We start from the raw sequence: 13256 nt of genomic DNA on the forward strand, positions 1-13256 counted from the left end.
GAAATTATCAGTGAAATCGTTATGTTTCGACGAAATCTAGTCGAAGGTAGCGATTTCACTTTATTTTTTTAAAAAATTTCATCCACCGGACCAACATGACCGGGACGTTGGAACTTAGAATTTTTTCGCACCGCCACGAAAGTACCGAAAGTTCAACTCGAAATAACTCGAGAAAAAGCGTTATAAGGTATCGAAATTATCAGTGAAATCGTTATGTTTCGACGAAATCTAGTCGAAAGTAGCGATTTCACTTTATTTTTTTAAAAAATTTCATCCACCGGACCAACATGACCGGGACGTTGGAACTTAGAATTTTTTCGCACCGCCACGAAAGTACCGAAAGTTCAACACGAAATAACTCGAGAAAAAGCGTTATAAGGTATCGAAATTATCAGTGAAATCGTTATTTTTCGACGAAATCTAGTCGAAAGTAGCGATTTCACTTTATTTTTTTAAAAAATTTCATCCACCGGACCAACATGACCGGGACGTTGGAACTTTGAATTTTTTCGCCCCGTTACGAAAAGGCCGAAAGTTCCCCTCGAAATAACTCGAGAAAAAGCGTTATAAGGTATCGAAATTATCAGTGAAATCGTTATGTTTCGACGAAATCTAGTCGAAAGTAGCGATTTCACTTTATTTTTTTAAAAAATTTCATCCACCGGACCAACATGACCGGGACGTTGGAACTTAGAATTTTTTCGCACCGCCACGAAAGTACCGAAAGTTCAACTCGAAATAACTCGAGAAAAAGCGTTATAAGGTATCGCAATTTTGTGTGAAATCGTTATGTTTCGACGAAATCTAGTCGAAAGTAGCGATTTCACTTTATTTTTTTAAAAAATTTCATCCACCGGACCAACATGACCGGGACGTTGGAACTTAGAATTTTTTCGCACCGCCACGAAAGTACCGAAAGTTCAACTCGAAATAACTCGAGAAAAAGCGTTATAAGGTATCGAAATTTTGTGTGAAATCGTTATGTTTCGACGAAATCTAGTCGAACGTTACGATTTCACTTTATTTTTTTAAAAAATTTCATCCACCGGACCAACATGACCGGGACGTTGGAACTTAGAATTTTTTCGCACCGCCACGAAAGTACCGAAAGTTCAACTCGAAATAACTCGAGAAAAAGCGTTTTAAGGCATCGAAATTATCAGTGAAATCGTTATGTTTCGACGAAATCTAGTCGAAAGTAGCGATTTCACTTTATTTTTTTAAAAATTTCATCCACCGGACCAACATGACCGGGACGTTGGAACTTGGAATTTTTTCGCTCCGTTACGAAAAGGCCGAAAGTTCCCCTCGAAATAACTCGAGAAAAAGCGTTATAAGGTATCGAAATTATCAGTGAAATCGTTATGTTTCGACGAAATCTAGTCGAAGGTAGCGATTTCACTTTATTTTTTTAAAAAATTTCATCCACCGGACCAACATGACCGGGACGTTGGAACTTAGAATTTTTTCGCACCGCCACGAAAGTACCGAAAGTTCAACTCGAAATAACTCGAGAAAAAGCGTTATAAGGTATCGAAATTATCAGTGAAATCGTTATGTTTCGACGAAATCTAGTCGAAAGTAGCGATTTCACTTTATTTTTTTAAAAAATTTCATCCACCGGACCAACATGACCGGGACGTTGGAACTTAGAATTTTTTCGCACCGCCACGAAAGTACCGAAAGTTCAACTCGAAATAACTCGAGAAAAAGCGTTATAAGGTATCGAAATTTTGTGTGAAATCGTTATGTTTCGACGAAATCTAGTCGAAAGTAGCGATTTCACTTTATTTTTTTAAAAGATTTCATCCACCGGACCAACATGACCGGGACTTTGGAACTTAGAATTTTTTCGCACCGCCACGAAAGTACCGAAAGTTCAACTCGAAATAACTCGAGAAAAAGCGTTATAAGGTATCGAAATTTTGTGTGAAATCGTTATGTTTCGACGAAATCTAGTCGAACGTTACGATTTCACTTTATTTTTTTAAAAAATTTCATCCACCGGACCAACATGACCGGGACGTTGGAACTTAGAATTTTTTCGCACCGCCACGAAAGTACCGAAAGTTCAACTCGAAATAACTCGAGAAAAAGCGTTATAAGGTATCGAAATTATCAGTGAAATCGTTATGTTTCGACGAAATCTAGTCGAAAGTAGCGATTTCCCTTTATTTTTTTAAAAAATTTCATCCACCGGACCAACATGACCGGGACGTTGGAACTTAGAATTTTTTCGCACCGCCACGAAAGTACCGAAAGTTCAACTCGAAATAACTCGAGAAAAAGCGTTATAAGGTATCGAAATTTTGTGTGAAATCGTCATGTTTCGACGAAATCTAGTCGAACGTTACGATTTCACTTTATTTTTTTAAAAAATTTCATCCACCGGACCAACATGACCGGGACGTTGGAACTTAGAATTTTTTCGCACCGCCACGAAAGTACCGAAAGTTCAAATCGAAATAACTCGAGAAAAAGCGTTATAAGGTATCGAAATTATCAGTGAAATCGTTATTTTTGGACGAAATCTAGTCGAAAGTAGCGATTTCACTTTATTTTTTTAAAAAATTTCATCCACCGGACCAACATGACCGGGACGTTGGAACTTAGAATTTTTTCGCCCCGTTACGAAAAGGCCGAAAGTTCCCCTCGAAATAACTCGAGAAAAAGCGTTATAAGGTATCGAAATTATCAGTGAAATCGTTATGTTTCGACGAAATCTAGTCGAAAGTAGCGATTTCACTTTATTTTTTTAAAAAATTTCATCCACCGGACCAACATGACCGGGACGTTGGAACTTAGAATTTTTTCGCACCGCCACGAAAGTACCGAAAGTTCAACTCGAAATAACTCGAGAAAAAGCGTTATAAGGTATCGAAATTTTGTGTGAAATCGTTATGTTTCGACGAAATCTAGTCGAACGTTACGATTTCACTTTATTTTTTTAAAAAATTTCATCCACCGGACCAACATGACCGGGACGTTGGAACTTAGAATTTTTTCGCACCGCCACGAAAGTACCGAAAGTTCAAATCGAAATAACTCGAGAAAAAGCGTTATAAGGTATCGAAATTATCAGTGAAATCGTTATTTTTGGACGAAATCTAGTCGAAAGTAGCGATTTCACTTTCTTTTTTTAAAAAATTTCATCCACCGGACCAACATGACCGGGACGTTGGAACTTTGAATTTTTTCGCCCCGTTACGAAAAGGCCGAAAGTTCCCCTCGAAATAACTCGAGAAAAAGCGTTATAAGGTATCGAAATTATCAGTGAAATCGTTATGTTTCGACGAAATCTAGTCGAAAGTAGCGATTTCACTTTATTTTTTTAAAAAATTTCATCCACCGGACCAACATGACCGGGACGTTTGAACTTAGAATTTTTTCGCACCGCCACGAAAGTACCGAAAGTTCAAATCGAAATAACTCGAGAAAAAGCGTTATAAGGTATCGAAATTATCAGTGAAATCGTTATTTTTCGACGAAATCTAGTCGAAAGTAGCGATTTCACTTTATTTTTTTAAAAAATTTCATCCACCGGACCAACATGACCGGGACGTTGGAACTTTGAATTTTTTCGCCCCGTTACGAAAAGGCCGAAAGTTCCCCTCGAAATAACTCGAGAAAAAGCGTTATAAGGTATCGAAATTATCAGTGAAATCGTTATGTTTCGACGAAATCTAGTCGAAAGTAGCGATTTCACTTTATTTTTTTAAAAAATTTCATCCACCGGACCAACATGACCGGGACGTTTGAACTTAGAATTTTTTCGCACCGCCACGAAAGTACCGAAAGTTCAACACGAAATAACTCGAGAAAAAGCGTTATAAGGTATCGAAATTATCAGTGAAATCGTTATTTTTCGACGAAATCTAGTCGAAAGTAGCGATTTCACTTTATTTTTTTAAAAAATTTCATCCACCGGACCAACATGACCGGGACGTTGGAACTTTGAATTTTTTCGCCCCGTTACGAAAAGGCCGAAAGTTCCCCTCGAAATAACTCGAGAAAAAGCGTTATAAGGTATCGAAATTATCAGTGAAATCGTTATGTTTCGACGAAATCTAGTCGAAAGTAGCGATTTCACTTTATTTTTTTAAAAAATTTCATCCACCGGACCAACATGACCGGGACGTTGGAACTTAGAATTTTTTCGCACCGCCACGAAAGTACCGAAAGTTCAACTCGAAATAACTCGAGAAAAAGCGTTATAAGGTATCGAAATTTTGTGTGAAATCGTTATGTTTCGACGAAATCTAGTCGAAAGTAGCGATTTCACTTTATTTTTTTAAAAAATTTCATCCACCGGACCAACATGACCGGGACGTTGGAACTTAGAATTTTTTCGCACCGCCACGAAAGTACCGAAAGTTCAACTCGAAATAACTCGAGAAAAAGCGTTATAAGGTATCGAAATTTTGTGTGAAATCGTTATGTTTCGACGAAATCTAGTCGAACGTTACGATTTCACTTTATTTTTTTAAAAAATTTCATCCACCGGACCAACATGACCGGGACGTTGGAACTTAGAATTTTTTCGCACCGCCACGAAAGTACCGAAAGTTCAACTCGAAATAACTCGAGAAAAAGCGTTATAAGGTATCGAAATTATCAGTGAAATCGTTATGTTTCGACGAAATCTAGTCGAAAGTAGCGATTTCACTTTATTTTTTTAAAAATTTCATCCACCGGACCAACATGACCGGGACGTTGGAACTTGGAATTTTTTCGCTCCGTTACGAAAAGGCCGAAAGTTCCCCTCGAAATAACTCGAGAAAAAGCGTTATAAGGTATCGAAATTATCAGTGAAATCGTTATGTTTCGACGAAATCTAGTCGAAGGTAGCGATTTCACTTTATTTTTTTAAAAAATTTCATCCACCGGACCAACATGACCGGGACGTTGGAACTTAGAATTTTTTCGCACCGCCACGAAAGTACCGAAAGTTCAACTCGAAATAACTCGAGAAAAAGCGTTATAAGGTATCGAAATTATCAGTGAAATCGTTATGTTTCGACGAAATCTAGTCGAAAGTAGCGATTTCACTTTATTTTTTTAAAAAATTTCATCCACCGGACCAACATGACCGGGACGTTGGAACTTAGAATTTTTTCGCACCGCCACGAAAGTACCGAAAGTTCAACTCGAAATAACTCGAGAAAAAGCGTTATAAGGTATCGAAATTTTGTGTGAAATCGTTATGTTTCGACGAAATCTAGTCGAACGTTACGATTTCACTTTATTTTTTTAAAAAATTTCATCCACCGGACCAACATGACCGGGACGTTGGAACTTAGAATTTTTTCGCACCGCCACGAAAGTACCGAAAGTTCAAATCGAAATAACTCGAGAAAAAGCGTTATAAGGTATCGAAATTATCAGTGAAATCGTTATTTTTGGACGAAATCTAGTCGAAAGTAGCGATTTCACTTTATTTTTTTAAAAAATTTCATCCACCGGACCAACATGACCGGGACGTTGGAACTTTGAATTTTTTCGCCCCGTTACGAAAAGGCCGAAAGTTCCCCTCGAAATAACTCGAGAAAAAGCGTTATAAGGTATCGAAATTATCAGTGAAATCGTTATGTTTCGACGAAATCTAGTCGAAAGTAGCGATTTCACTTTATTTTTTTAAAAAATTTCATCCACCGGACCAACATGACCGGGACGTTTGAACTTAGAATTTTTTCGCACCGCCACGAAAGTACCGAAAGTTCAAATCGAAATAACTCGAGAAAAAGCGTTATAAGGTATCGAAATTATCAGTGAAATCGTTATTTTTCGACGAAATCTAGTCGAAAGTAGCGATTTCACTTTATTTTTTTAAAAAATTTCATCCACCGGACCAACATGACCGGGACGTTGGAACTTAGAATTTTTTCGCCCCGTTACGAAAAGGCCGAAAGTTCCCCTCGAAATAACTCGAGAAAAAGCGTTATAAGGTATCGAAATTATCAGTGAAATCGTTATGTTTCGACGAAATCTAGTCGAAAGTAGCGATTTCACTTTATTTTTTTAAAAAATTTCATCCACCGGACCAACATGACCGGGACGTTGGAACTTAGAATTTTTTCGCACCGCCACGAAAGTACCGAAAGTTCAACTCGAAATAACTCGAGAAAAAGCGTTATAAGGTATCGAAATTTTGTGTGAAATCGTTATGTTTCGACGAAATCTAGTCGAAAGTAGCGATTTCACTTTATTTTTTTAAAAAATTTCATCCACCGGACCAACATGACCGGGACGTTGGAACTTAGAATTTTTTCGCACCGCCACGAAAGTACCGAAAGTTCAACTCGAAATAACTCGAGAAAAAGCGTTATAAGGTATCGAAATTATCAGTGAAATCGTTATGTTTCGACGAAATCTAGTCGAAAGTAGCGATTTCACTTTATTTTTTTAAAAATTTCATCCACCGGACCAACATGACCGGGACGTTGGAACTTGGAATTTTTTCGCTCCGTTACGAAAAGGCCGAAAGTTCCCCTCGAAATAACTCGAGAAAAAGCGTTATAAGGTATCGAAATTATCAGTGAAATCGTTATGTTTCGACGAAATCTAGTCGAAGGTAGCGATTTCACTTTATTTTTTTAAAAAATTTCATCCACCGGACCAACATGAGCGGGACGTTGGAACTTAGAATTTTTTCGCACCGCCACGAAAGTACCGAAAGTTCAACTCGAAATAACTCGAGAAAAAGCGTTATAAGGTATCGAAATTTTGTGTGAAATCGTTATGTTTCGACGAAATCTAGTCGAACGTTACGATTTCACTTTATTTTTTTAAAAAATTTCATCCACCGGACCAACATGACCGGGACGTTGGAACTTAGAATTTTTTCGCACCGCCACGAAAGTACCGAAAGTTCAAATCGAAATAACTCGAGAAAAAGCGTTATAAGGTATCGAAATTATCAGTGAAATCGTTATTTTTGGACGAAATCTAGTCGAAAGTAGCGATTTCACTTTATTTTTTTAAAAAATTTCATCCACCGGACCAACATGACCGGGACGTTGGAACTTTGAATTTTTTCGCCCCGTTACGAAAAGGCCGAAAGTTCCCCTCGAAATAACTCGAGAAAAAGCGTTATAAGGTATCGAAATTATCAGTGAAATCGTTATGTTTCGACGAAATCTAGTCGAAAGTAGCGATTTCACTTTATTTTTTTAAAAAATTTCATCCACCGGACCAACATGACCGGGACGTTTGAACTTAGAATTTTTTCGCACCGCCACGAAAGTACCGAAAGTTCAACTCGAAATAACTCGAGAAAAAGCGTTTTAAGGTATCGAAATTATCAGTGAAATCGTTATGTTTCGACGAAATCTAGTCGAACGTTACGATTTCACTTTATTTTTTTAAAAAATTTCATCCACCGGACCAACATGACCGGGACGTTGGAACTTAGAATTTTTTCGCACCGCCACGAAAGTACCGAAAGTTCAACTCGAAATAACTCGAGAAAAAGCGTTATAAGGTGTCGAAATTATCAGCGAAATCGTTATGTTTCGACGAAATCTAGTCGAAAGTAGCGATTTCACTTTATTTTTTTAAAAAATTTCATCCACCGGACCAACATGACCGGGACGTTGGAACTTAGAATTTTTTCGCACCGCCACGAAAGTACCGAAAGTTCAACTCGAAATAACTCGAGAAAAAGCGTTATAAGGTATCGAAATTTTGTGTGAAATCGTTATGTTTCGACGAAATCTAGTCGAACGTTACGATTTCACTTTATTTTTTTAAAAAATTTCATCCACCAGACCAACATGACCGGGACGTTGGAACTTAGAATTTTTTCGCACCGCCACGAAAGTACCGAAAGTTCAACTCGAAATAACTCGAGAAAAAGCGTTATAAGGTATCGAAATTATCAGTGAAATCGTTATGTTTCGACGAAATCTAGTCGAAAGTAGCGATTTCCCTTTATTTTTTTAAAAAATTTCATCCACCGGACCAACATGACCGGGACGTTTGAACTTAGAATTTTTTCGCACCGCCACGAAAGTACCGAAAGTTCAACACGAAATAACTCGAGAAAAAGCGTTATAAGGTATCGAAATTATCAGTGAAATCGTTATTTTTCGACGAAATCTAGTCGAAAGTAGCGATTTCACTTTATTTTTTTAAAAAATTTCATCCACCGGACCAACATGACCGGGACGTTGGAACTTTGAATTTTTTCGCCCCGTTACGAAAAGGCCGAAAGTTCCCCTCGAAATAACTCGAGAAAAAGCGTTATAAGGTATCGAAATTATCAGTGAAATCGTTATGTTTCGACGAAATCTAGTCGAAAGTAGCGATTTCACTTTATTTTTTTTAAAAATTTCATCCACCGGACCAACATGACCGGGACGTTGGAACTTAGAATTTTTTCGCACCGCCACGAAAGTACCGAAAGTTCAACTCGAAATAACTCGAGAAAAAGCGTTATAAGGTATCGAAATTTTGTGTGAAATCGTTATGTTTCGACGAAATCTAGTCGAACGTTACGATTTCACTTTATTTTTTTAAAAAATTTCATCCACCGGACCAACATGACCGGGACGTTGGAACTTAGAATTTTTTCGCACCGCCACGAAAGTACCGAAAGTTCAACTCGAAATAACTCGAGAAAAAGCGTTATAAGGTATCGAAATTTTGTGTGAAATCGTCATGTTTCGACGAAATCTAGTCGAACGTTACGATTTCACTTTATTTTTTTAAAAAATTTCATCCACCGGACCAACATGACCGGGACGTTGGAACTTAGAATTTTTTCGCACCGCCACGAAAGTACCGAAAGTTCAAATCGAAATAACTCGAGAAAAAGCGTTATAAGGTATCGAAATTATCAGTGAAATCGTTATTTTTGGACGAAATCTAGTCGAAAGTAGCGATTTCACTTTATTTTTTTAAAAAATTTCATCCACCGGACCAACATGACCGGGACGTTGGAACTTTGAATTTTTTCGCCCCGTTACGAAAAGGCCGAAAGTTCCCCTCGAAATAACTCGAGAAAAAGCGTTATAAGGTATCGAAATTATCAGTGAAATCGTTATGTTTCGACGAAATCTAGTCGAAAGTAGCGATTTCACTTTATTTTTTTAAAAAATTTCATCCACCGGACCAACATGACCGGGACGTTTGAACTTAGAATTTTTTCGCACCGCCACGAAAGTACCGAAAGTTCAAATCGAAATAACTCGAGAAAAAGCGTTATAAGGTATCGAAATTATCAGTGAAATCGTTATTTTTCGACGAAATCTAGTCGAAAGTAGCGATTTCACTTTATTTTTTTAAAAAATTTCATCCACCGGACCAACATGACCGGGACGTTGGAACTTAGAATTTTTTCGCCCCGTTACGAAAAGGCCGAAAGTTCCCCTCGAAATAACTCGAGAAAAAGCGTTATAAGGTATCGAAATTATCAGTGAAATCGTTATGTTTCGACGAAATCTAGTCGAAAGTAGCGATTTCACTTTATTTTTTTAAAAAATTTCATCCACCGGACCAACATGACCGGGACGTTGGAACTTAGAATTTTTTCGCACCGCCACGAAAGTACCGAAAGTTCAACTCGAAATAACTCGAGAAAAAGCGTTATAAGGTATCGAAATTTTGTGTGAAATCGTTATGTTTCGACGAAATCTAGTCGAAAGTAGCGATTTCACTTTATTTTTTTAAAAAATTTCATCCACCGGACCAACATGACCGGGACGTTGGAACTTAGAATTTTTTCGCACCGCCACGAAAGTACCGAAAGTTCAACTCGAAATAACTCGAGAAAAAGCGTTATAAGGTATCGAAATTATCAGTGAAATCGTTATGTTTCGACGAAATCTAGTCGAAAGTAGCGATTTCACTTTATTTTTTTAAAAATTTCATCCACCGGACCAACATGACCGGGACGTTGGAACTTGGAATTTTTTCGCTCCGTTACGAAAAGGCCGAAAGTTCCCCTCGAAATAACTCGAGAAAAAGCGTTATAAGGTATCGAAATTATCAGTGAAATCGTTATGTTTCGACGAAATCTAGTCGAAGGTAGCGATTTCACTTTATTTTTTTAAAAAATTTCATCCACCGGACCAACATGAGCGGGACGTTGGAACTTAGAATTTTTTCGCACCGCCACGAAAGTACCGAAAGTTCAACTCGAAATAACTCGAGAAAAAGCGTTATAAGGTATCGAAATTTTGTGTGAAATCGTTATGTTTCGACGAAATCTAGTCGAACGTTACGATTTCACTTTATTTTTTTAAAAAATTTCATCCACCGGACCAACATGACCGGGACGTTGGAACTTAGAATTTTTTCGCACCGCCACGAAAGTACCGAAAGTTCAACTCGAAATAACTCGAGAAAAAGCGTTATAAGGTGTCGAAATTATCAGCGAAATCGTTATGTTTCGACGAAATCTAGTCGAAAGTAGCGATTTCACTTTATTTTTTTAAAAAATTTCATCCACCGGACCAACATGACCGGGACGTTGGAACTTAGAATTTTTTCGCACCGCCACGAAAGTACCGAAAGTTCAACTCGAAATAACTCGAGAAAAAGCGTTATAAGGTATCGAAATTTTGTGTGAAATCGTTATGTTTCGACGAAATCTAGTCGAACGTTACGATTTCACTTTATTTTTTTAAAAAATTTCATCCACCGGACCAACATGACCGGGACGTTGGAACTTAGAATTTTTTCGCACCGCCACGAAAGTACCGAAAGTTCAACTCGAAATAACTCGAGAAAAAGCGTTATAAGGTATCGAAATTATCAGTGAAATCGTTATGTTTCGACGAAATCTAGTCGAAAGTAGCGATTTCCCTTTATTTTTTTAAAAAATTTCATCCACCGGACCAACATGACCGGGACGTTTGAACTTAGAATTTTTTCGCACCGCCACGAAAGTACCGAAAGTTCAACACGAAATAACTCGAGAAAAAGCGTTATAAGGTATCGAAATTATCAGTGAAATCGTTATTTTTCGACGAAATCTAGTCGAAAGTAGCGATTTCACTTTATTTTTTTAAAAAATTTCATCCACCGGACCAACATGACCGGGACGTTGGAACTTTGAATTTTTTCGCCCCGTTACGAAAAGGCCGAAAGTTCCCCTCGAAATAACTCGAGAAAAAGCGTTATAAGGTATCGAAATTATCAGTGAAATCGTTATGTTTCGACGAAATCTAGTCGAAAGTAGCGATTTCACTTTATTTTTTTAAAAAATTTCATCCACCGGACCAACATGACCGGGACGTTGGAACTTAGAATTTTTTCGCACCGCCACGAAAGTACCGAAAGTTCAACTCGAAATAACTCGAGAAAAAGCGTTATAAGGTATCGAAATTTTGTGTGAAATCGTTATGTTTCGACGAAATCTAGTCGAAAGTAGCGATTTCACTTTATTTTTTTAAAAAATTTCATCCACCGGACCAACATGACCGGGACGTTGGAACTTAGAATTTTTTCGCACCGCCACGAAAGTACCGAAAGTTCAACTCGAAATAACTCGAGAAAAAGCGTTATAAGGTATCGAAATTTTGTGTGAAATCGTTATGTTTCGACGAAATCTAGTCGAACGTTACGATTTCACTTTATTTTTTTAAAAAATTTCATCCACCGGACCAACATGACCGGGACGTTGGAACTTAGAATTTTTTCGCACCGCCACGAAAGTACCGAAAGTTCAACTCGAAATAACTCGAGAAAAAGCGTTATAAGGTATCGAAATTATCAGTGAAATCGTTATGTTTCGACGAAATCTAGTCGAAAGTAGCGATTTCACTTTATTTTTTTAAAAATTTCATCCACCGGACCAACATGACCGGGACGTTGGAACTTGGAATTTTTTCGCTCCGTTACGAAAAGGCCGAAAGTTCCCCTCGAAATAACTCGAGAAAAAGCGTTATAAGGTATCGAAATTATCAGTGAAATCGTTATGTTTCGACGAAATCTAGTCGAAGGTAGCGATTTCACTTTATTTTTTTAAAAAATTTCATCCACCGGACCAACATGACCGGGACGTTGGAACTTAGAATTTTTTCGCACCGCCACGAAAGTACCGAAAGTTCAACTCGAAATAACTCGAGAAAAAGCGTTATAAGGTATCGAAATTATCAGTGAAATCGTTATGTTTCGACGAAATCTAGTCGAAAGTAGCGATTTCACTTTATTTTTTTAAAAAATTTCATCCACCGGACCAACATGACCGGGACGTTGGAACTTAGAATTTTTTCGCACCGCCACGAAAGTACCGAAAGTTCAACTCGAAATAACTCGAGAAAAAGCGTTATAAGGTATCGAAATTTTGTGTGAAATCGTTATGTTTCGACGAAATCTAGTCGAACGTTACGATTTCACTTTATTTTTTTAAAAAATTTCATCCACCGGACCAACATGACCGGGACGTTGGAACTTAGAATTTTTTCGCACCGCCACGAAAGTACCGAAAGTTCAAATCGAAATAACTCGAGAAAAAGCGTTATAAGGTATCGAAATTATCAGTGAAATCGTTATTTTTGGACGAAATCTAGTCGAAAGTAGCGATTTCACTTTATTTTTTTAAAAAATTTCATCCACCGGACCAACATGACCGGGACGTTGGAACTTTGAATTTTTTCGCCCCGTTACGAAAAGGCCGAAAGTTCCCCTCGAAATAACTCGAGAAAAAGCGTTATAAGGTATCGAAATTATCAGTGAAATCGTTATGTTTCGACGAAATCTAGTCGAAAGTAGCGATTTCACTTTATTTTTTTAAAAAATTTCATCCACCGGACCAACATGACCGGGACGTTTGAACTTAGAATTTTTTCGCACCGCCACGAAAGTACCGAAAGTTCAAATCGAAATAACTCGAGAAAAAGCGTTATAAGGTATCGAAATTATCAGTGAAATCGTTATTTTTCGACGAAATCTAGTCGAAAGTAGCGATTTCACTTTATTTTTTTAAAAAATTTCATCCACCGGACCAACATGACCGGGACGTTGGAACTTAGAATTTTTTCGCCCCGTTACGAAAAGGCCGAAAGTTCCCCTCGAAATAACTCGAGAAAAAGCGTTATAAGGTATCGAAATTATCAGTGAAATCGTTATGTTTCGACGAAATCTAGTCGAAAGTAGCGATTTCACTTTATTTTTTTAAAAAATTTCATCCACCGGACCAACATGACCGGGACGTTGGAACTTAGAATTTTTTCGCACCGCCACGAAAGTACCGAAAGTTCAACTCGAAATAACTCGAGAAAAAGCGTTATAAGGTATCGAAATTATCAGTG

This window comes from Bombus vancouverensis, chromosome 16 (assembly GCF_051014615.1).
Source record: "Bombus vancouverensis nearcticus chromosome 16, iyBomVanc1_principal, whole genome shotgun sequence".
NCBI classification, from domain to species: Eukaryota; Metazoa; Arthropoda; class Insecta; order Hymenoptera; family Apidae; genus Bombus; species Bombus vancouverensis.